The sequence below is a fragment of the Narcine bancroftii genome, chromosome 3 (genome assembly GCF_036971445.1).
Source record: "Narcine bancroftii isolate sNarBan1 chromosome 3, sNarBan1.hap1, whole genome shotgun sequence".
Taxonomy (NCBI): Eukaryota; Metazoa; Chordata; class Chondrichthyes; order Torpediniformes; family Narcinidae; genus Narcine; species Narcine bancroftii.
The window spans coordinates 65,141,338-65,165,943 of NC_091471.1; the positions used below are offsets into that span (position 1 = coordinate 65,141,338).

The 24,606-nt window shown below is 40.3% G+C and overlaps 2 long non-coding RNA genes across 5 annotated transcripts in view; one reads left to right on the forward strand and one right to left on the reverse strand.

Annotated features, from left to right (window-relative positions):
* The window catches only part of LOC138756129 (uncharacterized), a 71,516-nt gene extending 60,510 nt beyond the window's left edge, over positions 1–11,006 (reverse strand). Inside the window, exons 1-2 of one of the 3 annotated variants that reach the window (XR_011352780.1) lie at positions 10,890–11,006; positions 1,004–1,143 (exon numbers count right to left, since the gene is read on the reverse strand). This is a non-coding gene — a long non-coding RNA (uncharacterized lncRNA). The remainder of the gene's footprint in view (positions 1–1,003; positions 1,144–10,889) is intronic. The other 2 variants (XR_011352779.1, XR_011352778.1) reach the window with 2 other exon arrangements.
* Positions 10,609–17,192, forward strand: LOC138757227 (uncharacterized). Of its 2 annotated transcripts, XR_011353432.1 has the most exons (4): positions 10,609–11,011; positions 12,257–12,365; positions 16,953–16,986; positions 17,083–17,192. It is a non-coding gene; the product is annotated as an uncharacterized lncRNA (long non-coding RNA). The 2 variants fall into 2 exon arrangements; XR_011353431.1 differs by lacking the exon at positions 16,953–16,986.
* Positions 17,193–24,606: the final 7,414 nt, after the last annotated feature.

The following is a 24,606-nucleotide window of genomic DNA, read 5'->3' on the forward strand; positions in this document are numbered from 1 at the left end:
CATATTACATCTTTATAAAATATTGGTTAGGCCACATTTGGGGTATTATGAGTCTATCCACCACACTCTAGGAAAAGTGTAAATGATTCAAAATATTCATATATATCACAACCAGAATATTCATATTTATAACCATCCTATATTACTATAAAAAGTAAAAATAACAGTGCACGAAAAGTAAGGCAGTGTCTTTGGTTCATTGATTATTCAGGAATCTGATTTGTGCGCACTGTGGTCCAGAGAAATCCTGTTTTGTCTGGTTGTATACAAACTGTCACATGATAATAAACTTGAACTTGAAAGACTGTGATTGCACTAGAGGGGAGTTGTGTCAGGATGCTGTCTGGATTGGAGCTTTACAGATATAGGAAGAGAAGGATATGTTTTCCCTGAAGCAAAGGAGGCTGAGAGGGGACTGCTAGAGGCACATAAAATTAAGGTTAAGGGAAACAATTGAATCCTTTTTCCATGGCGAGACTGTCAGAGACAAGAGGGCATAGACTTAAGGTGAGAAGTAGGAAGCAGGAGGTTTAGACCTCTGCTGTACTGACCACATGCAGTAAAGATCATTGGAAGATTTGGAACTGAGCAGGCTTCATCACGATGGATGTTTGCATTTGCATCGAATAAACAGATAACACAAGTGGTAACCTTAGTTATACAATGGGAGCTTTGTGTAATGGTGTCTGGCATTAGCCAAGCACTGTTTTGAACTGCCGCACCTCCTAGGGACTGGTGCATGCACAGTGGTGCTGTGGTGAGTGCGGTGGTTGCAACGCAATTGCAGTGGGTTCAGCACAGTCGATGGGTCCGACTGTCTACAACTAAAACAACTTCAAAGGTCAGGTTGGGTAATGAGCAAGCTTCCTGTCCTATAGGCAGGGACCATGACTTGTGCAAAGCAGGTGTTGTTGTGCAAGGTGGATAAAAAGTTTTATTCATTAATGCACATGGCAAAACATTTAATAACTCCCTATTTCACTACCATTTGATTAATTCATACCTTAAATGAGGTTTCAAGGCTTCGTATTTTCTATTTGCCCATAGTCTCAGTGAATTGTAATGGCTCTCTGTGTATTTAGAAGATAATTTTGGGGATGCTGTGGATATGTATTTGTAATCCAAAATGTGAACAGTCTATTGCTAGGGAAAGAAAAAGAGATGGTGATTCTCAAGTAGTGTTTTTGGCAAGAGAACATGTTTTTCACAATTCAGACAGAAGCGATTTCTGTTTATCCCCTAATGTGTTTGACAAGCAGGTTGTGACGAGGTAATGCTTGTGTGGAAAATCACGTGGTGCCCGATTTTCTCTGGTGGACCTGTTACCTGTGTTTGTTGCCAGCAGCTTCCTCTTCTCTGAACTTTCCTTGCCTGGGTCGAGGTCACTGGCTTAACTGATCCATAAACAGAGTCCCACAGTGCAAAGTAGTAGAAGGAGCTCTGTCAGCACAACTGAGAAATGCGAGCAGACCACAGGAAGCCTTTTCCATCAGACTTATCTGGAAGCGGGGAGGAGTCACGTGATGGAGTAGTGGCCGGACGGTGAACTCCAGCCCTCTCCAGAAAAGTCGGAAAATACAAAGGAAAACACAAAGGCACAGAAATAAAATTTAAAGAAAAGTGAGTATAAAGGTGGAAAGAAGATGGCGACAAAAAAAGAAAAATCGAAATCAACGGTAAGAAGAGAGGAAGAGAAGACAATGGAGGAAGAAGGAGAAGGCCTTACCTGTTCGAAGAGGCCCGCGGTGGAGAGAGAAACCCGCTCCCTCAGGTCGGTAGAAATTGGACCACAAAAATGGCTCGCTGAGCCGAGTAAAAGTGCGCAACCGCGCATGAAAAAAAACACACCGACGGGAGGGGAGACCAGCTGGGGAGTCGATCTCCACAGCCGGCAACGACAGCTGCAGAACACCTGCAGCAAGAAGAGAACACAGAAGACAATGGAAACAAGAAAGAAGAGAAGAAAAGGGCAACAAAGAAACAACAGATGGCCAACCCAGAGGAAGAAGAAGAGGAAGAGGAAGAGTACAGTGAAATAGAAGAAGAAGGGAAAGGCAAGATAAAGGATTTACTTTCTCTTATTAAAGGATACATGGAGTCATTTAAAGAATGGCAAACACAGGAATTTAATGATTTAAGAAGAAGAATAAACAACACAGAAGAGAAAATGAATAAAATAGATATGACCTGAACAGAAATGGGAAAGAAAATGGACAAGATGGAAGAGCGGGCAGTAGCAGCAGAAATGGAGGTAGAGGACTTAAAAAAGAAATTAGAGGAATCTAATAATATAGCTATAGAGACACAAGAACTGTTAGCTCAGAAAATAGATATAATGGAAAATTATAACAGAAGAAATAACATAAAGATAGTGGGCCTTAAGGAAGATGAAGAAGGCAAGAATATGAGGGAGTTTATAAAAGATTGGATCCCTAGGATCCTAGGATGTCCAGAACTACAGCAAGAAATGGAAATAGAAAGGGCACATAGAGCATTGGCCTTTAAACCACAACCACAACAAAAACCAAGATCTATTTTAGTAAAATTCCTAAGATATACTACAAGAGAAAAGGTACTGGAGAAGACAATGGAAAAAGTAAGAGAGGGCAACAAGCCACTGGAGTATAAATGGCAAAAAATCTTCATTTATCCAGATATAAGTTTTGAACTCCTAAAGAAGAGAAAGGAGTTCAATACAGCAAAGGCGATTTTATGGAAGAAAGGGTATAAATTTATACTAAAGCATCCAGCGGTATTGAAAATATTTATTCCAGGACAACAAAACAGACTATTCTCGGATCCAGAAGAAGCACGAAAATTTGCAGAACAATTACAAAATAGACTGAGGGATGAAGACGTGTAATGAGAGTAAAAATGATCACGATTGATATGTATGTGGGTAAAGAGGTAATAGAGTGTATAGGTATAATGTGCATACGTGAATGTATCTGTATTTAGAGGAAAATATAGATAGTATAGACAAGAATTAATAAGGGAAGGTAATGGAATAGAGAGAATAAGGAGGGAATTAAAAGAGTGACCTTTGTTACATATGAAAAGTGAAATCTTTTCTGGGGGGGGCTGGGTGGGGGGGAATTGCGGTCACTGCAAAATCAGTTGACGCTTGCGAGTGAATTCGCAAACCCAAATGGAGAGGGGAGATGTGGTTGTCCGACAAGGGATAAAGGACAACTCAGGAGGGGAAGGGGAGATTGGGGCTAAAGAAGTTATAAATAGGAGAATAAGGAAAATGTTTGATGTTTTAGGAATGTTGTCTTATAAAGGGTTTAAAATAAGAAAACAGAAATGGAAAAGGAGGAAAGGTAATGATGGAAAAACGGAAAGGGAAGATAAACAAAGTATAAAATGGCTACGTTGAACTATATGACTTTAAATATTAATGGAATACATAACCAAATTAAAAGGAAGAAACTGCTAAATTTACTGAAAAAAGAAAAAATTGATATAGCATTTGTCCAAGAAACACACTTAACTGAATTGGAGCACAAGAAATTAAAGAGAGATTGGGTAGGACATGTAACAGCAGCATCGTATAATTCAAAAGCAAGAGGAGTGGCTATATTAATTAGTAAAAATGTGCCATTTAAAATAGAAGAGGAAATAATAGATCCAGCAGGGAGATATGTAATGATAAAATGTCAGATATATTCGGAGTTTTGGAATCTACTCAATGTATATTCACCTAACGAAGAAGATCAAAAGTTTATGCAAGATATCTTTTTGAAGGTAGCTAATACGCAAGGGAACATACTAATAGGAGGGGATTTCAACCTGAATTTGGATTCAAATATGGATAAAACTGGGAAAAAAATTAACAGAAAGAACAAAGTAACCAAATTTATAATTAAATCAATGCAAGAAATGCAACTTTTGGATATATGGAGGAAACAAAACCCAAAAGAAAAGGAATATTCATATTACTCGGCTAGACATAAAACATACTCAAGAATGGACCTATTTTTGTTATCAGCTAGTATGCAAGATAGAGTAAGAAAAACAGAATACTATCGGACCATTCACCCTTAATATTGACAGTAAAGCTAGAGGACATCCCTCCAAGAATGTATAGATGGAGATTAAACCCCATGCTACTTAAAAGGCAGGATTTTAGAGAATTTATTGAAAAACAATTAAAAATGTATTTTGAAATAAACACGGAATCAGTGGAAGATAAGTTTATACTATGGGATGCAATGAAAGCATTCATTAGAGGGCAAATAATAAGTTATGTAACCAAGATGAAGAAGGACTATAATCAGGAAACAGAGCAGTTGGAAAGGGAAATAGTAAATATAAAAAAAAAATTAGCAATGAAGGAAGATACAACTAAAAGAAGAGAATTGGCGGATAAAAAAATAAAATATGAAACATTACAAACATATAAGGTAGAGAAGAATATAATGAAGACAAAACAGAAATATTATGAACTGGATGAAAAAATGCACAAAATCCTAGCATGGCAGCTTAAGACAGAACAAGCTAAGAAAATGGTATTGGCATCAAGGAAAAAAGATAAACAAATTACATATAATCCAAAAGAAATTAAGGAAAACTTTAGAGAATTCTATGAACAATTATACCGAACTGAAAACGAAGGGAAAGAAGGGAAAATAGATGAATTTTTGACTAAAATTGAACTACCAAAACTACAAATAGAGGAACAAAATAAATTAACAGAACCATTTGGAACAGTAGAAATACAAGAGATAATAAAAAAATTACCAAATAATAAGACACCAGGAGAGGATGGATTTCCAATAGAATTCTACAAAACATTTAAAGACTTATTAATTCCGCCCCTCCTGGATGTAATCAACCAGATTGATGAAACACAAAGCTTACCAGATTCATGTAAAACAGCAATAATTACAGTAATACTAAAACAAGGGAAAGATCCACTCTCACCAGCGTCATACAGACCAAATCTTTACTAAACACAGATTATAAGATAATAGCTAAACTATTAGCAAACAGATTAGCAGAGCAGGTACCGAAAATGGTAAATTTAGACCAAACTGGATTTATCAAAAAAAGACGCACAACAGACAATATTTGTAAATTTATTAACTTAATTCATGCAGTAGAAGGAAATAAAGCACCTGCAGTAGCGGTTGCTTTAGACGCAGAGAAGGCCTTCGACAGAGTAGAATGGAATTATTTGTTCAAAGTATTGCAAAAATTCAGTTTACCGGAGAAGTATATTAATTGGATTAGAGCATTATATAAGGGACCGTTAGCGAAAGTGACAGTAAATGGACATGTATCAAAGCAATTTAACTTAAGCAGGTCAACGCGGCAGGGATGCCCACTATCACCTTTATTGTTTGCGTTAGCTATAGAACCACTAGCAGAATTGATAAGAATAGATAATAATATAAAAGGAATAAAAATAAAAGACAAGGAATATAAAATCAGTCTATTTGCGGATGATGTTATAGTGTACTTAACAGAACCAGAACTATCAATAAAAGAATTATATAAGAAATTGAAGGAATATGGAGAAATGTCTGGTTACAAGATAAACGTAAATAAAAGTGAAGCGATGCCTATGAATAATGCGGATTTCTCAAAATTTAAGAAGGAATCTCCATTTAGATGGCAAATGCAGGCAATAAGATACCTAGGTGTACAAATAAACAAAAATCTCGGCCAATTATATAAACTCAATTATTATCCACTAATGAAAAAATTACAGGACGATTTAGAGCATTGGAAAGATTTACCACTAACACTAATAGGAAGGATAAACTGTATTAAAATGAACATTTTTCAAAGGATATTATACTTATTTCAGGCATTGCCAATACAATTGACAGAAAAATTCTTCAAAGAGTTAAAGAAAATAATAAGGAAATTTTTATGGAGAAGGGGGAGACTGAGGATAGCACTAGATAAATTAACAGAATGGTATAAACAAGGAGGCCTACAATTGCCAAACTTTAAAAATTATTATAGAACCACACAATTAAGATACCTTTCAGATTTTTATCAAACAAGGGAAAAACCAGACTGGACGAGATTAGAATTAGATAAAATAGGGGAAAAGATACCTGAACACATATTATATAAATGGGATGAAAAATTGGTACAACATAGAACTTCTCCAGTATTACATCATCTCCTCAATATTTGGAAGAAGATTCACGTAGAAAGAAATAAAAAAAATTATCAATTACCAAAACTAAAATTGACGCAAAATAAGTTACTCCCTTTTACAATAGATAACCTTTCCTTTAGAGAATGGGAAAAAAAGGGATTAAAAGAATAGAAAATTGTTTTTCAGGAAGTAGATTCTTATCCTTTGAACAAATGAGAGATAAGTACAATATAACTGGAGATACAGCGCTGGCATATTACCAATTGAGATCCTACTTGAAGGATAAATTAGGAAGCAGTTTGAGTTTGCCAGAGGGAAGTAACCTTGAATATGTGATTACAGATACAATGTTAATCAAAAGATTTATAACAAATATGTATATTAAACTGCAAGAAAAGGAGAATGAGGAAACAAATGGTAAAACTAAACAAAAATGGGAACAAGATTTAAATATAAAGATAAAAAAGGAAACATGGGAGAAATTATGTTCTGGAACGATGAGAAATACAATAAATACGAGGCTACGTATGATACAATATAACTGGTTACACAGACTATACATTACACCTCAAAAGTTAAATAAATGTGACCCAACAATATCTGATAGATGTTTTCGATGTAAAAAAGAAATGGGAACAACAATTCATGCAATCTGGACATGTGAGAAAGTAGAAAAATTTTGGGAAGATCTCAATCAGATATTAAATAAAATTACAGAAAACAATATACCAAAGAATCCAGAGATCTTTCTCCTAAGTAACATAAAAAACAAAGAATTTGGAATTGATTTGGAGGATGCACAAAAAAGATTTGTTAAGATAGCTCTAGCCGTAGCAAAAAAATGTATTATGTCAACCTGGAAATTGGAAGATAATCTGAAAATTCAACAATGGTATATAGAAATGAATAAATGTATTCCATTAGAAAAAATTACATATAGTTTAAGAAATAATATTGAAATATTCAAACAAATATGGGAGCCTTACATTAAATACAATAGCGAAAACCTACCGGGGACAATCATTACCTAAGTTGATGGAAGGAGAAGGAAAGAAAAGAATGGACTCAGTAGAATTTCTGGTGTATTTTTGTTGAATGACAACATTGTCTGACTGGTTTAATGTAAACTAGATTGTATACCTAAAATGGATGGGGGGTGGGGTGGGGGGGGGGGGTGGGTGGCTTGGTAGGAGGTGGGGGGGGGTGGAGAAAAAGTCACTGTATATGTTTGAAGAGGAAAAAGTGTGTATCATGGCTAATGTGATCTATGGTGTGAAAAAAAAAAAGACTTCTCTGGAAGCCCTGGGCGACCATCAGAATCCTGCTTCACTTTTGCTGTCTCTCAAAGTCGTCAAATTATTTAGAAACAATTAAAAATAAATAATTTTAATAGAATTATTACACTATTTTAAAATAAAATGAATTATAAAAAAACAGAATGATTATATCAAAATATCAAAATATTAACTATAGCCTGAATAATTAAAACACTTTATTACTACTTTACTTTTTGTATTTTTTTTTATCCTGAACATGTATGGATAGGAATGGTTTAGGAGGATATGGAACAAATGTAAGTAAAGGGGACTAGCCCAGAATGCCAACTTAGGTCAGCATGGAGGAGTTGTGCTGAAGGGCCTGTTCCTTGCTCTATGATTCAATTGATCCTGCAGGAGATAAAGGAGTTGATGAATATTTCTTTGGCTTGGCTTCGCGGACGAAGATTTATGGAGGGGGTAAAAAGTCCACGTCAGCTGCAGGCTCGTTTGTGGCTGACAAGTCCGATGCGGGACAGGCAGACACGATTGCAGCAGTTGCAGGGGAAAATTGGTTGGTTGGGGTTGGGTGTTGGGTTTTTCCTCCTTTGCCTTTTGTCAGTGAGGTGGGCTCTGCGGTCTTCTTCAAAGGAGGTTGCTGCCCGCCAAACTGTGAGGCGCCAAGATGCACGGTTTGAGGCGTTATCAGCCCACTGGCGGTGGTCAATGTGGCAGGCACCAAGAGATTTCTTTAGGCAGTCCTTGTACCTTTTCTTTGGTGCACCTCTGTCACGGTGGCCAGTGGAGAGCTCGCCATATAACACGATCTTGGGAAGGCGATGGTCCTCCATTAAACAGGAAAGTCTGTGGGCGCTATGATTGTAGTGCAATACACAAAAGTGTCTGAGAACTTCAGCAGGTAAGCATGTTTAGAAAGTAAATGGTAACAATGTTTCAGGCCTGAGTCCTTTGTCAAGATATGAGCAAGAAGCAGGCAGGCGTCTGAATAAAAAGATGGGGGGAGAAAAGGGAAGAAGGGACTTGGGAGGAGTACAGGCCAACAGGTAGGAGATCATAGATGAATATGGTGGGGGGGGGAGATAGAGGAGAAAAAACGTTAAGAAGAGATGGGAAGGGGAAGCTCTAAATGGAGAGGGAAGGGAAGGGAATGGGGAGCTGGAAAAAAGGAGATGGGAAAAAAACAAAGAGAGAGACTTGGGGAATGGGGCGGGGGGGGGGGGAGGGTGGGAGTTAATGGAAACTGATGTTAATGTGTTCTGGATGGAGAGTGCCCAGATGGAATATTAAGTGTTGTTCCTCCAATTTGCGAGTTTGACCATGCATGATGTGTGTGAAATGTCTTTGAAAAAGTATGTCAAATTAAAATGGTTGCCTAACAGGTGGTCCCTTTTATTTCAGCGGACAGAGTGAAGGTGCTTAACAAAATTATCTCCCAGTCTGCTCTCAATTTCTCTGTTGTAGAGGAGGGGAACACTGAATGAAGAATATGCCCCCTGCTGATTCACAAGCGAAATGTTGCTTCACTTGGAAGGACTGTTTGGGGCTAAAAATGGTGGTGAGGGATGAGATGTAGGTACAAGTGCAACATTTCTTGTATTACGATTAAGATTTTTTATTTAATTTGGTCCAATGGGGGATAAAATTAGATTGGTGATGATTTTATTAAATCAAGATCCAAGGATGAACCACTACTCCTTTCCTTAATTGGTAGATATGTAAATGTACTAACCACACTATTAATATAAATGACAACAAGGATCCCCGTAGCGCATCACTGGTCTCAAGCCTCTAGTCTGAATAATAACCTTCTATGTCTACCATCAAAGCAATTCTGTACCCAATTGGCCAGTTCACATGGAAACCCATCTGATCTGACCTTCTAATCCAGCCTACCTTCGAGGTTCTTGTCAAAGGCCTTGTTAAAGTCCAAGTAGACAATACCATCCTAACCCTGTCAATTTTCTTGGTCACATCCCGAGAAAACATGTCTTCCCCCTTAGTGTCTGCCTGCCATGTCTTTCTTCCCTCTTTCACCCTAAGATTAGGTTTCTACGTTTTCCATAACAGATTTGACTTCCCACTGCCTCTCCATGGGAAATGGGAAAGTTGCTGGTGTGCCACAGAAGAGCCCACCATTCCCACTCATGTGATATTTTATAGTTCTCTTGAAGAAAGTTGGTTGGCACAGTTAATCTGTGAGTTACTACATATTTTGGGTAGTGGTTGGATGAATTTAGACATACCACTCTTCTCAAAATGTGGCTGAGTTCAATAATTTAAAGAGCAGATATTATTTATGGGTTTAGTAAAGGCGAGGAACCTCCAGTCAAGACCTATCAATCAAGCACATTTACAAATTAAGAATATTCTTTATTGAGTTCAAAGGATCTAATGGAACAATCTGCTAAATGCTGGAAACAGTGATGAACATGTTGAATGGTCTCATGTATAATTAATTGCCAAATCTAATAATCTGACCAACATCTTTGCGACTTTGTACTATGAAGGGACTCTCATGACAAAAGACATGAACAGATCAAACAGTATTCATAGTTTCTGATGTCAGTGAAGAATGAAATGTAAACTCTAATCATTTGCAAATGTATGGAGCTGAAGTTCTGCATTGAATTGTGAACATTCCTTTTATTATAGGAATAATGAGGTCTTCAACCTACAGTAAGAAATGCTGCATGAAATTTACTGGCAACCCCTGACAATGTGAGAATATTCAATGCAAGAATAAAAACCACCAGATGTGTACTGAAGCTCATCTTGGGAATTAATTTTATTTCAACCATGTTCAATATTTTACCAAGATCACATGAGAAAATTTGGGCTAACTATCCTCTCGGGAAATAGTTGTTTGAAAAATAAATGCTAATCACATTCAGTTAAAAATAGAACAAAATAGTCTTGGTGTCAACATGTAAAGCCGCAGCAACTAATACTTACTCATGGGCTTTGAGGCTGGCTCAAGGTTTGCTCAAGTGACTATGGCATTTATGGTCCATTGCAATATTGAAGGAGTGCTGGGTACTCTCAGGGGTGCTCCATTAAAGAGGCCCCTTTTATCCTCTCAATAGGATATGAATGAGGGCAATGCATTCTGTGAACAGAAAGTTATCCTCCTGTCCTGATGAGTGTTTATCCTTCAAATGTCATTGAAAGTTTAAAAAAAAGTTATTTATTATTATTGTTATAACCAGCCTGGGAGAGGGTAGCAACATCGGTTAGAATCAGTTGGCTTCATTAGTTGGCTACTTTGTTTGCATGCAGTCACAGGAAGAGATTATTCAGCTTACAGAGGAAATGATTTAAAGATTGTGCTCAAAGGTTCTTTGAAAAGAATAGAACACCCCCACCAAGATTTGGGAATCTAAAACACTTAATAGCTCAATTTGGAGGAGGAGCATCTGGGTTGTTATTCAGAAGCTCAAGTCCATAGCACACACAAGCCCTGACATCAGAAAGAGTACACCACCTGACAAACTCACCATTCGCCTTCACCATTAAGGACCTGTGGAAGAGGCTGCAGTTCCCACACTGATCACATCATCGCCTCAGCAGCCACAAAGTTAGAATAAGGGCAAATCATCTTCAAATCATTATTATACAGGTATGTATGATTGCAATGCAATTTCACAATTCATAATTGTGATGTAATTCAAATTATTATTCACTGGCTGTGTGGTGTTTTGGGATATCCTCAGCTCACAAAAGGCACTATATAAAGTGGTTAGAATTCCAGAGTACTGTACTTCATTAACTATAATGCTCCATGGATCAGCTTGAACTTGTGGAAAGTACTTCAGAAGTTCAATTTACTTTTTAAATATCACCAACTTATAATCCATAAGTTCAGCAAGCCCAATCTCCTTTCAGTAATGATAAGTACTGTGGTGCAATATCAATATCTTAAAAATAATGGGATCTTCAGATTTATTAAGAATAAAAATTATGTATCACATATTTTTAATATAATAAATGTACATTGAAAATTAATGGATGTTTGAGACATGTTGACTTGATTTATGACAGGGAGATGTAAGGCATTTTTCATTAATTTATACGTCACATAATTAAAAAGTTTACAATTTAGACATGCAACACGGTAACAACCCCTTTTGGGCCATGAGCCCTTGCCACCTAATACACTCAATTGACCTACAAAGTCCGGTGCATTTTGAAGGAAGGGAGGAAAATGAAGCACCTGAAGGAAACCCACACAGACATGGGGACAACATATAAACTCCTGATCCACAGCACTGGGTTTAAACCCTGGTCACTGGCAGTGTAGCAGCATCGCGCCAACGACTACTCTAACCATGCCACCCCCATAACATGGGGATTAGTTCAATACAAATATTTTACTATCAATACATTTTAAATTGTTTAATGAAATATTGATAAGTTATTCCTTGGTATAATATTCAATTATGGGAAATAAACATAACTCAATCTGTATTTATGTTTCATCCAATTTATCTTCTCATAGGGGATCTAGACTGACAGTGATCCAAATTCAAATCCTGCCATGCAAGCTGTGGAATTTCAATTCAGCTAATTATGAAAAATATATTCCTTAGTAATAATGACCACAAAGCCATGGGATTGTCGTAAAAACATATCTGATTCGATAATGTCTATTAGGGGAGGAAATTTGACATCCTGACCTCATGTAGTGTACATGTGACTCTAGACCCAATAGTGTTATAAATTCTTAAATGCCTGCGGAAAGATCAGCTGACAACTTAAAAATTGGAGAGAAGGCATAAGATATTAAATAGCCTACTCCTGTTTCTATTTTATGTTATTATGTAATCCTGTCTTTCCTTTTTTTTTCTTTGGCTTGGCTTCGCAGATGAAGATTTATGGAGGGGTATGTCCACATCTGCTGCTGGCTCGTTGGTGACTGACAAGTCCGATGCGGGACAGGCAGGCACGGTTGCAGCGGTTGCAGGGGAAAATTGGTGGGTTGAGGTTGGGTGTTGAGTTTTTCCTCCTTTGTCTTTTGTCAGTGAGGTGGGCTCTGCGGTCTTCTTCAAAGGAGGTTGCTGCCTGCCGAACTGTGAGGCGCCAAGATGCGCGGTTTGAGGCGATATCAGCCCACTGGTGGTGATCAATGTGGCAGGCACCAAGAGATTTCTTTAAGCAGTCCTTGTACCTCTTCTTTGGTGCACCTCTGTCTCGGTGGCCAGTGGAAAGCTTGCCATATAACACGATCTTGGGAAGGTGATGGTCCTCCATTCTGGAGATGTGACCCACCCAGCGCTGTTGGGTCTTCAGCAGCATGGATTCGATGCTGTCGGACTCTGCCAGCTCGAGTACTTCGATGTTGGTGATGAAGTCACTCCAATGAATGTTGAGGATGGAGCGTCTCAATAAAATTACACATAATTCTTTTAATCTTCAGTAAGTGTAGGCCTATCATCCATAATCTCTTCTTGCTGGACCAATGCCTCATTCCGGGAATAATATTAATAATGTGAGAATTGCAAGAATGTACTTTTCTGGGAAGGTTGAATGGACAAGGACTTCTTTTCTCTAAAGAGGAGGGTGTTTTAGAATGTGATTTCCATGAGAAGAATTTTTAAAAATAGCTGTTATAAAGGATCTTGGAGAAACTTCATTGCCCAATGATATAAAATTCTGAAATGCAGCCCGTTTAGGATATATTGAAGCAAATAACATGAGTTTTTTTTATGAGGAAGTGGCATAAATATGAGAAAATGAAATAACTGAATATGATGACAATGTGTGATATTGTAGAGTGGAAGGATTCCTATGGATCAGAAACCAATTGAATTAATACTGTGCCTGACACTCATTATAACCTGGTCTAATTCAATGTAAGAATACAGTTGCCGTAAAATCTCTGTTTTAATTAATTTCCCAAGAAAATTGAGATTGAGTTTTTCAGATTGGCTAAGCACTGGACAAAGACAAGAAAATTTATCTTTATGATCTAATGTCAAAAGGCATGATGCAGACTCAGTTAAACAAAGCTGCTTAAAAAAATATCACCAGGGCATAGAATTTGGAATGTGTAAGAGTGCAGAGTTACCTGCTTTGGGATAATTTGGGCATCCTGGTTGAGGTTGGATGACAGCAATCCTTCCCTCTACCGTACCAAACTACCAGATTCCTAGCTATAAAATAATTCCAGCAATTCAAAACATTATTTAAACTTACAGATCAATTGCAAAAATTTCTGTAAGACTCTCCAAATGCAATCAATAGATATTTCTATGTCATGTATATATATATATATATATATATATATATAAATATATATATATATATATGTATATATAAATATATATATATTAAAAAAAATATATATGTATGTGTGTGTGTATATATATATATATATATATAGTATAAATTCACCTCATCATACCTTCATCAGACCTTGGGATGGTGGATTTCTGTTACTAATCCTGCTTCCAGCAACTCACTGTTCACTTACTGTGTCCTGACTATTCAAGAATTTGTCTGGATACTTATTAGATGTTTTGCCGAAACCTGACTGGACTAACCCCACAGGTTCCCTTCAATATTATTTATTATTCCTCACATATGGTTGTCTGTAGAACATAGAGTATTAGAGCACATACAGGGCCTTCATCCCACAATGTTGTGCCAACTTATACAAACCAAATCAACAATCTACACCTTCCCTACTTCATACCCAAAACACTGTTTTTCTTACATCTATGTGTCTGCCTAACTTTCCTCTCCTCTCTTTGAATAGTTCTTTGGTATTTGCTACTGTAACCCTAGGAAAAATGTGTTGACTCTCCACCTTATCTATGTCTGTCATAATCCTGTAGAACTCTATTAAGTTGACTCTCATCCTTCTTCGCTCAAAATATAAAAACCCTAGCTTTGTTAACCTTGCTTCATTAGACACATTCACCAATTCAGGCAACGTCCTGATAAGTCTCCTCTAAAGCTTCTGCATTGTTTCTATAATGAGGCGACCAGAATGGAACACAATATTCCAAGTGTGGTCTAATCAGAGTTTTATATAGCTGCAACATTACCTCATGGTTCTTCAAATCAGTCCCCATAAACTTGTCAGTGTCCCATAAACTTTCCTTACTACCCTAGTAACTTTAAGTGGCAACCTTGAGAGGTCTTTGGATTTGTTCTTCCACACTCTTAAGAATCCTGCCTTTAACTATGTACTCCACTGTCAAGTTCAACCTTCCATAATGCATCAATCCACTACCTGGATTGAACTTCATCTGCCATTTCTCTGCCCAAATCTACATTCTCTCTGTAGCGCATCAAATGACTTAAAGACTTGTTGACTTTTATTAACAAAAGACGAGTGCAGTACATTGAGGTCAACCAGTCCAGAATGACCTGGGTCTGGTTAGGAGCACCCCTTTATGACCTGTCAGTAGGTGTGGCTACAGCTCTCAGCCAATCACTATCGCTATATGTAAATATATACCAATGTATACAGTGGTGATAGGATCCCATAATATCACACTCTCTATATCTAGTTGTAACCTATGATAACCTACTAAACTATCCACAGCATCTCTAACCAGTCTGCAAACTTTCTGTCCCATCCTGTCACTTCTTTGTCCAGGTCATTTATAAAAATCACAAAGAGCAGGGGTCATGGGAACATAGGAACATAGGAAGTAGGAACAGGAGTAGGCCAAAAATGGCCCATCGAGCCTGCTCTGCCATTCAATAAGATCATGGCTGATCTAATTTATGATCTAACTCCACCTACCTCCCTTCTCCCCATATCCCCTAATTCCTCTATCATGTAAAAATTTATCTAACCGAATTTTAAATATGCTTAATGAGGCAGCCTCAACCACTTCCCTGGTTAGAGAATTCCAAACATTCACTACTCTTTGGAAAAAACTATTTTTCCTCATCTCTGTCCTAAATCTACTGCCCCGAATCTTCAGACTGTGTCCTCTTGTTTTAGTTTCCCCGGCCAGCTCAAAAAACCTTCCTACATCTATCCTATCCATACCCTTCATAATCCTATATGTTTCTATAAGATCTCCTCTCATTCTTCTGAACTCGAGCGAATACAATCCTAGACGATTTAATCTTTCATCATAACTCAACCCCTTCATCCCAGGGATCAACCTAGTAAACCTCTTCTGGATCGTCTCCAAAGTCAGTATATCTTTCCTCAAATATGGAGACCAGAACTGAGCAGAGTACTCCAGGTGCGGTCTCACCAGTACCTTATACAGTTGCAACATTACCTCCCTATTCCTGAATTCAATTCCTCTAGCGATGAAGGCCAACATTCCATTTGCCTTTTTAATAACCTGCTGCACCTGCAACCTAACTTTTTGCGATTCATGCACAAGCACTCCCAAGTCCCTCTGCACAACAGCATGTTGTAGTTTTTCACCCTTTAAATAAAACTCAGCTTTTATTTTTCTTGCCAAAGTGGATAACCTCACACTTACTAACATTGTACTCCATCTGCCAGACCTTTGCCCACTCATCCAGCTTAACTATATCCCTCTGCAGACTCTCCACATCCTCATTACAATTTGCTCTTCCGCTCAATTTGGTGTTATCCGCAAACTTGGCTACACCACATTTTGTCCCCTCCTCCAAGTCATCAATGTAAATGATGAACAGTTGTGGGCCTAACACTGAACCCTGTGGCACCCCACTTACCACTCTCTGCCAACCTGAAAAACTCCCATTTATCCTGACTCTCTGCCTCCTGTCAGACAACCAATTTTCAATCCAGGCCAATATACTTCCCCAGACTCCATTTTCCTGTAAGGGTCTCAGAACAGATCTTTGTGGAATTCCACTAGCATTATAGACAGGGTCGGTGATGGAATGCAGTATCAAGTTAGAGGGGGGCAAGGATGGGAGTGGGTGCTGAAGGGTCTGACCAGTCAATGAGGGGAGGGGGGTCTAGCAGTAGCTTATCTGTCATTGAAGCCATCCCTCAGATGTGGGATAGGAGGGTGCTCTTTTTATTGCTTCAGTGTCACTGGATGCTACTGACACTTAATACATGCTATTGATGTTACCGGGGGTGAATGGACAGTCGCTAGCATGCATCAACCTAGATGCTATAGACGCTACTGAAGCGGGAGGGAGTGTGAGCGGTTCTAATGGGCGGGGATGGCCATGACTGTAGGGGAGGGGGCAGAGCACCCCATTTTGGGGTCACAGCACCTAGTTTGGGAGGCAATGCCCACAGATGCCCCCCCCTTTGGCACCGACCCTGACTATAGAACAGACCATCTCTCTTGAGGGATTGGATTTCCTCCAGGTTTTGTCCCAAGCATTCTGTTCATCGGTAGTTTATTTGTCCTTCAATCAAAACTCAACATGTTTACAAAAATATTCTTGAACAGATGAATGTTTTTTAAGCATGTAAGATTGGTTATCTTTCATGTGAAAATGAAAAAAAAAGAAAATCATATGCTCGTGTTTTCTTTAAATGCAATACTGGAAACTTCAGTAATTTAATCTGACAAGCACAGAAACAAACCATAGATGTTAGAGTGTGATACAAAAATGTTTTATTTATTTTACTCCAGAAATCATTGGAGATTGTGGTGAAGATGGCTTCGGGTAAATTTTATTTAATGAAATAGTTTTAATCTTAATATTCTTAAATCCTATCTATATATTAAGCTTTGGTCTAACAGAAGATCTGTTTCCTATCAGAATGATCAAAGCTGTTGTGGGGGACTTCTGTGAACAAGGATGAACTACAGCTTCGTAAAGAGAAGAAGGCTCAAAGGAGTAACAATAAATTTGATGTTAAAATCCTGACATCATAAGTTTTCCTCTTTTTCCCAGGAATTGATAACAATGTTGATACTTTGCCTTTATTGAGCAATTTACTAATTTCAGCATCCACATAACAGACCTAACTGAAACAGTCCATTTTATATAATTTGTACTTTTACAAGTGATTTTGTTAAATGGAAACATAAAAGCAGGACTCTGAATGTCACTGCTGTTTTGGTTCAATGGGTCAAAACCATTCGCTTCATAAATCCAGGTAAATGGCTTTCATAGCATGTTATGGGTTATGATAAAGTGTGCTGGGAATGCATTTTTAAAACAATATTGTCAATAATATTTGACTTTTGTGATCCCTTTTAGATGATCTTAGATTACTATTTGTCCATATGCTTAGGCTATGAAAGAGTGAGTCATCGACTTCAAGCATTGAAAGCTGTGATTATATGTCAAGATTTTCTTCTTGTTCCAACTGAATGACTACATAAAGTAAATAGAATTGTTGAAATCAGGGGCTCGGAAAATGGATATAATTTTTTTTCAAATTTGGAAAATAGTTATCAAGTTAAAATATACAAACAAGAGTTTAAAAAATATCACCTAATGTTTTTCAGACCAGACACCTGTGATCAGTGTGCTACAGGGATCAGTTGTTCGTCATTTATAATAGTAGTCTGGATGAGCATGTACTGTAGGGAGCATGGATAGTGAGTTTGGGGATGATACCAAATTGGTGGTAGAGTGCATAATGAACACAGTTATTTTTTTTTTGAAGTTTAGACTTGCAGCCACGAGTCCACACTGCCCAATTTACACCCCATTAATCTACACCCATGGTAGTTTTCAAATGGTGGGAGGAGACCTGCGTCTCTGGGGAAAACCCACACAGACATGGGGAGAATGCAAATCTCCTTACAGACAGCGTGGGATTCTAACCGCAGTCCTGATTACTGGCGCTGTAAAGGCTTTGTGCTAACTGCTGCAACAACTGTGCCACCCAAATATTACAACAGAATCTTGATTAAATTAGGCAACCGGCCAAGGAAATGCAGGTGGTATTTAATTCTGATAAGTGTGAGGGGTGCATTTTAGTCAATCAAAACTTGTTCAGTAAATGGTAGGGGTATGAGGAATGTTGGAGAACAGAGAATCCTTGGGGTACAGGTTCATAGTTCACTGGATGTGGCAGTATACGTAGGCAGGGTGGTGAAGAAGGCATTTGGAATGTTTGCCTTCTTTGAGTGCAACGATTGGGACATCACGCTACAGCTGCATCAACAGTTGGCAAGACCTCTGACGGATGGACCATCAATAATCACAAAATGCTGATGTTGTGAAACTATCAGGCTTTTATTAACTCAAGACTGGAACTACCATAACCTCATTGACTGATCAAAGCAAAGAGAAAGAGGGAGCGTGAAAGGGGCTATGGGTAGGATCCGTCTCGGGAGGTATGTCCAGCCAACAGCAGCTAATCATGGCATAACAGTGGTTTACCACATTCCCCCCTCCTTTTTAAGAAGAGTCCTGAGGGGTGAGAAAAAAAGGTGAAACAATTATACATTTATATATATACATATTTATGCAATTATAAATATCTACATTTCACAGGCTAAGTATCAGGGGTCTCCTCTGCTGCATCAAGCAATGTGACAATGATTGGGGCGCTACTGTAGTGCCCTGAGCAGCTTGTGAGGTTGGCCTGTTAACAGTTTGTTGAGGGGTGGGGTGGTGGGGTGGTGGGGGAGTGTGGTGCTGGTACATCGTTGGTGACAACAGTGGCCTGGGGTAGGGGGTGGTCAGCTGCAGATTCCGGGACACCTAAGGTTGAAGAGGGAGGGGGTCTGTTGAAAGTCAGTGGTGGTCAGGGAGGCACGTGATGGAGCAAGGTCCCGGATTGATAACGTGTCTTCACACCCATCAGGGAAGGCAATGTAGGCATGCTGGGGGTTCGCATGGAGAAGGTGGACCATCTCGATCAGTGGGGCAGTCCTAGATTGCCTGACGTGCTCCCGGAGCAGGACTGGTCCTGGAAAGAGAAGCTAGTTGAGCAGCGTAGTCCCTGATGCAGACTTCCTAGAGAAAGCAAAAATCCGTTCATGAGAAGTGTTTTTGGTGGCTGAACATAAAAGTGGAGTGGAGTGTGTCTGGGATGACCTCTTGCCACTGGGAGACAGGGAGACCCTGAGACCTCATTGCCAGGAGGATTGTCTTCCATACTGTGGGATTCTCCCTTTCCACTGGCCTGTTACCCAAAGGATTGTAGCTAGTGGTCCTGCTCATGGTGATGCCCCTAGCCAGCAGGTACTGCCACAGCTTATGAATGATGTACCACAGTGTCTGTGGATGAAGCCAGGATACCCAAAGAGCTTGAAGATATTACCGAGGCCTTGTTAACTGTGACTGTGGTCATGTCCGGGCAAGGTATGGCGAAGGGAAAATGGGAGTAGTCATCGACGATTGTAATTAAGTAGGCATTCTGGTTGGAGGCGTGGAGGGATTCCTTGAAATCAATGCTGTGGTGCTCAAATGGGGGGGGGGGGGTAGACTTGATCAGATGTGCTTTGTCTGGCCAGTAGAATTGAGATTTGCTTTCGGTGCAGACCTGGCAGTTTTTAGTCATAGTCTGGACAACTTTAATGGAGTATGGTAGATTCTGAGATTTGATAAAATGGAAAATCATAGTGACTCCAGGGTGGCAAAGATCATTGTGGAGAGGCTGCAGTCTGTCCATTTGAACATTAGCACAAGATCCTCGGGAAAGAGCAAGTCCAGAGGCTTATTAAATTTGCCAGGCTGGTAGAGAATGTCATCATTGTAAATGGACAGCTCACTTCTCCACCTGAGGATCTTATCATTGTTGATTTTACCCTTTTGCTTATTATTAAACATGAATGTTATTGCTCGCTGATCTGTGAGGAAGGGTGAACTGTTCCTTGGCGAGACAGTACCTCCAGTGGCATCAGAGGGATCATTTAACTTGCCAGGTCTGTACAGGATCTCATAATTGTAAATTGAGAGTTCTATTAGCCAGCGTGCCATCTTATCATTTTTAATTTAACTTTTGTGTTTAGTACTAAACATGTAGGCTACAGATTTCTGATCAGTGATCATGGTAAATTTTCTGCTAGCTAGGAAGTGTCTCCAGTAACGAACAGCTTCAATGATAGCCTCGGCTTCTTTTTCAATGGCCGGATGTTTAAGTTCAGGTCCGCGTAAAGTGCGGGAGAAGAATGCTACAGGTCTGTCCTTTTGAATTAGGGTTTCTGCTAAAGCACACTCTGAGGCATTGGTTTCCACTTGGAATGGGACATCCTCATCAATGGACGAGAGTGCAGCTTTGGCAATATCAGCTTTAATTCTCTCAAAAGCTTTCAGAGCTGCTGGAGAGAGAGGGAAAGATTTTGTGTCAAACAGGGGGCATGCTTTCGTAGCGTAGTCACGTACCCATTTGCAGTAGTAGGAAAAGAATCCCATACACCTTTTAAGGGCTTTTGCTGAGTCTGGGGGTGGTAACTTCTTAAGGAGGGCCATTCTTTCAGGATCGGGGTGGATTTCACCCTCATGAACAATGTAACCCAGAATGGGTAGTTCTGTTGCATCGAAAACACATTTACTCTCGTTAAATGTAAGGTTGAGTTCTTTGGCCATTGCTAGAAATTTTTTTAGGTTGTTATCATGCTCGGTCTGGGTCTTACCACAGATAGTGACATTATCCAGATAGGGGAACGTACCCTGTAACTCATGCATGCTAACAATTTTATCCACCTCCCTCTGAAACACTGACACACCGTTAGTGACTCCAAAAGGTACCCTCCTAAACTGGTATAGCTCCCCATCAGCCTCAAATGCCCTATAGGGTAATTCACATTTTTTAATGGGAGTTTGGTGGTAGGCTGCCTTAAGGTCAATAGTCGAAAAATGCTTATATTGTGCTATCTGATTAACCATTTCATTAATGTGAGGCAGGGAGTAGGCATCCAAGTTAGTATAATGTTTAATTGTCTGGCTGTAGTCAATAACCAGTCGTTTCTTAGTATGACATTTCACCACTACCACATGGGCTCGCCATGGACTCCTGCTGGGTTCAATCACCCTCTTTTTAAGTCGTCTCTGAGTCTCAGTCTTAATAAACTCGCAGTCCACTTTGCTGTAAGAACAGCTCTTCGAGGCAATCGGAAGATAGATTGCTGAACAGGGAGGGAGCTTTGATCTTTAATGTGGACAGACCACAGTAACCAGTGCGGGGGATGGTAAGTGTGGGTAGAAGCCCATCAAAATTTAACACTACACTTTTCATCTGAGATTGAATATCTAACCCCAGTCACATGGGAGTGCAGAGATCAGGCATTATGAAGAGCCAAACATCAGCAAGACAATATCCCTGCAAGTTCAGAATAACCTTACACTTGTCCCGTATAGTCTTTTTAAGTTCGCTACAAACCATTGATATCCATTGGTTCGCTGGATATCTCCACAAATTTAAGGCTTTAGCAACCTTTTCATGAATGTAGCTGTCAGTGCTGCCGGAATCTATTAAGCAATCGACACTCACCATTTACCTCCCCCTTCATAGTCGACCATTCCAGTCCATAACAACCCCCAAGCTTTACAGTCAATTGAGCTGTCACGCGGGAACTTTGTGTTGATCTCACCTCGCCGTCACTAGAAGTCGATTCAGTGGGCTTGTCTGAAGATCCCCCTCCTTCGCAGTCATCTTCTATTCCAGCGGCTCTAGGGTGAGTTTTCTTGGCGCTTTTCTTCTTATCAGTGGGAGTATTTTTTTGCCCTACCTGCTTTAGCGAAGTGGCCATGTTTCCCACAGTAGCTGCAAGTAGTGAATCGAGCTGGACACTTCTGTCTGGGGTGCCAGCTCTTTTTACAGAAGTAAGATTTGCCAGATGTTTGTCCCTTCATCCCCCTCAGGGTTCCAGCACTCATCGACAAAAGCATCCAGTTTCAAAGCATTGCGGTATTGTTCCACATTGACTGCCTCAGCATCGCATTCGTTTGCCAACGAGTCAAGAGCCAGTGCATAGGCAGCATCACTTTCCCGGGGTTTCTGGTGTCTAGTCAGCAACTGGTGCTGGGCAAGTACCACATTCTGTGGCGCTGCCTAGTAAGCAGTCAGTCGTTCCCGGGCTATAGCCAGAGTCGCAGCTCCTTGAGTTACAGCAATAGGGATCTCGCCCAGTAAGGAGTTCAGGTGGGCCCACTGTATCGCCTCATCAACCATGTTGTTCCGAGCCATGTAGTAATTGAAATAAGTAATCCAGTGGTTGAAGATTTCTCTGGGCCTTGGGGCAGACTGGTCGATCATCAGCCGCTCTGGCTTGAGTGCTGCATCCATTTCTACTAGTAAAATTGAAGTGCTAGTAAATGAAGAAACTGAAGGCTGTGTAGTTAACCAGGAATCATGGCTTTTATTAGTAGAAACTTAGTAACACAATAATGAATGATAATAGTTATAACCAAGGAGAGTGTCTTTAGTGGAAGAGATAATGCACGTCCAATGTCAGGAGAGCAGACTAAGCCCAGCGAAAGACTGCCAGCATGACACAGATTCATCACATATGGCTAGCTGTGCTGTCCAGAACACACATTAACGTTCATGCATTTTTCTGTCCGGAGGAACTTGTGGAGGTTCACATCATGATCCTGTAGGTTGAGGCTGCAGTTAATTATCTAGGTATGGGAAGGTGGCCTGTAGATCGTAGCTGTCCACCATGCGGTCCATCTCCCGCTGGAAGATGGAGACCATATTTGAGATGCTGAAAAGCACCCAGAGGAAGTGGTAGAGACAGCCAACCACTTTGAATGTCATATACTGGTGGTCCTCTGGGCAGATTGGGAGCTAGTGACTTGCTGACTTCAGGACAATTGTGAAGAATATCCAATATTGTAAAATCAAGTTGACCATATTGGATATGTGGGGAAGGGGGTAAGCATTGAGCTGTGTATACTGGTTGATGGTCTGGCTGTTGTGTATGACCATCCTATTCTGATCCCTATTCTTTACCATGACAACCTGAACCCTCTTAGGGCTATTACTGGCCTCGATGATGCCCTGAACCTCCGCCTTAATAAATGCCCTGTTAGCTGCACTATACCATCTACTTCTGGTCGTCACTGGCTTGCAATCAGGGGTGAGGTTGGCAAACAGCAGAGGGGGGATGACCTTGAGGGTTGAGAGACCATAAGTTGCCTAAAGGGGGCAATATGAGGTGGGAGGGTCCCATCAAATCGCAGAGTAAATTTCTGAAGTTGGCATTGGAAATCCAGGCCCAGTAGCAAGGGGGGACAGAGTTGTGGCATAACGAGCAGTCTGAAGCATTTGTCCACGATGCCTCTCAACAGCAAGGGTCACTACGCAGGACCACAGGGTGGATGCCATGTATGACTTCCTGTGTTTGGCGGGCCATACTTTAAGGGACAGCTGTTTAGTGGTATCGGGGTGGATAAAGCTTTCTATACTCCTGCTATTGAATAAGCAGTTGATGTCGCACCTGTTAACCAGGACATCCGTCATGGACCTGTCGAATTCGTGCAGGGCGTCCTAGTTCAGGGTGATGGAGACAAGTATGGATTCATTGTCCGAGTCTGATGGGTGCTCCCGTGCCCGAGATGACTGCCCTTGGGCCCAAGATGGCCAGCCTCAACCCCTCATATTATTGTATGCATGGGAAGATGGCATTTGGCATGCAGCCCAAAATGGCGGCTTGTGTGATTCAAACATGGTGTTGCTGGAGTGCAGGGAAGATGGTGCCGATTGCACTGCTCAGAGTGGTGACTGATCTCATGAATGGTTTGGATTGGCAGACTTTGGCATTATGCCCCTTTTTCCGGCACCTGGAGCACACTGCTTCCTTGGCGGGGCAGAGTTTCCTCAGATGCTGACCCTGCCTGCAAAAGTAGCATTTGCCGAGATCTTCCCCAATGGCAGCCGATGTCAGATCACTAGACTAGTGGGATAGTGTAGGGGACGGGGCAGGATGATGCGTTGCCCCAGGATAGCAACGCTTCAGCGACCAAGTGGCAGAGAAGTCATTTGAGTTCTAGACAGCCACCTCATGTGTCAGTGTAAGTTCAAGCACCTTTCGCAGATCAAGAACCTTTTGCTCCAATAGCCATTGTCGTATGTGGATACTGGCCGCATAATTGTCTCTGATGAGGTCCTCTGCATTCTGGTTGGCCGACATAACCTTACAGTTGCACGCTTGACACAGGATCTGGAAGGCCCGCAGGTATTTGGCAGTCGACTCACCAGGTCACTGTTTTCTGGTGGCCAAGAGATGCTTGGTGTACACCTCATTATCCTTCCTGTGACACTGGGCCTTGAGAGTCTCCATAGCTGCTTGGTACGAGCTGGCATAGCTTGATCATCGAGAACTCTTGGGGCCTGACCCACGAGAGGAGTAGTCTCAGTCGGTTAGCATCCATGGT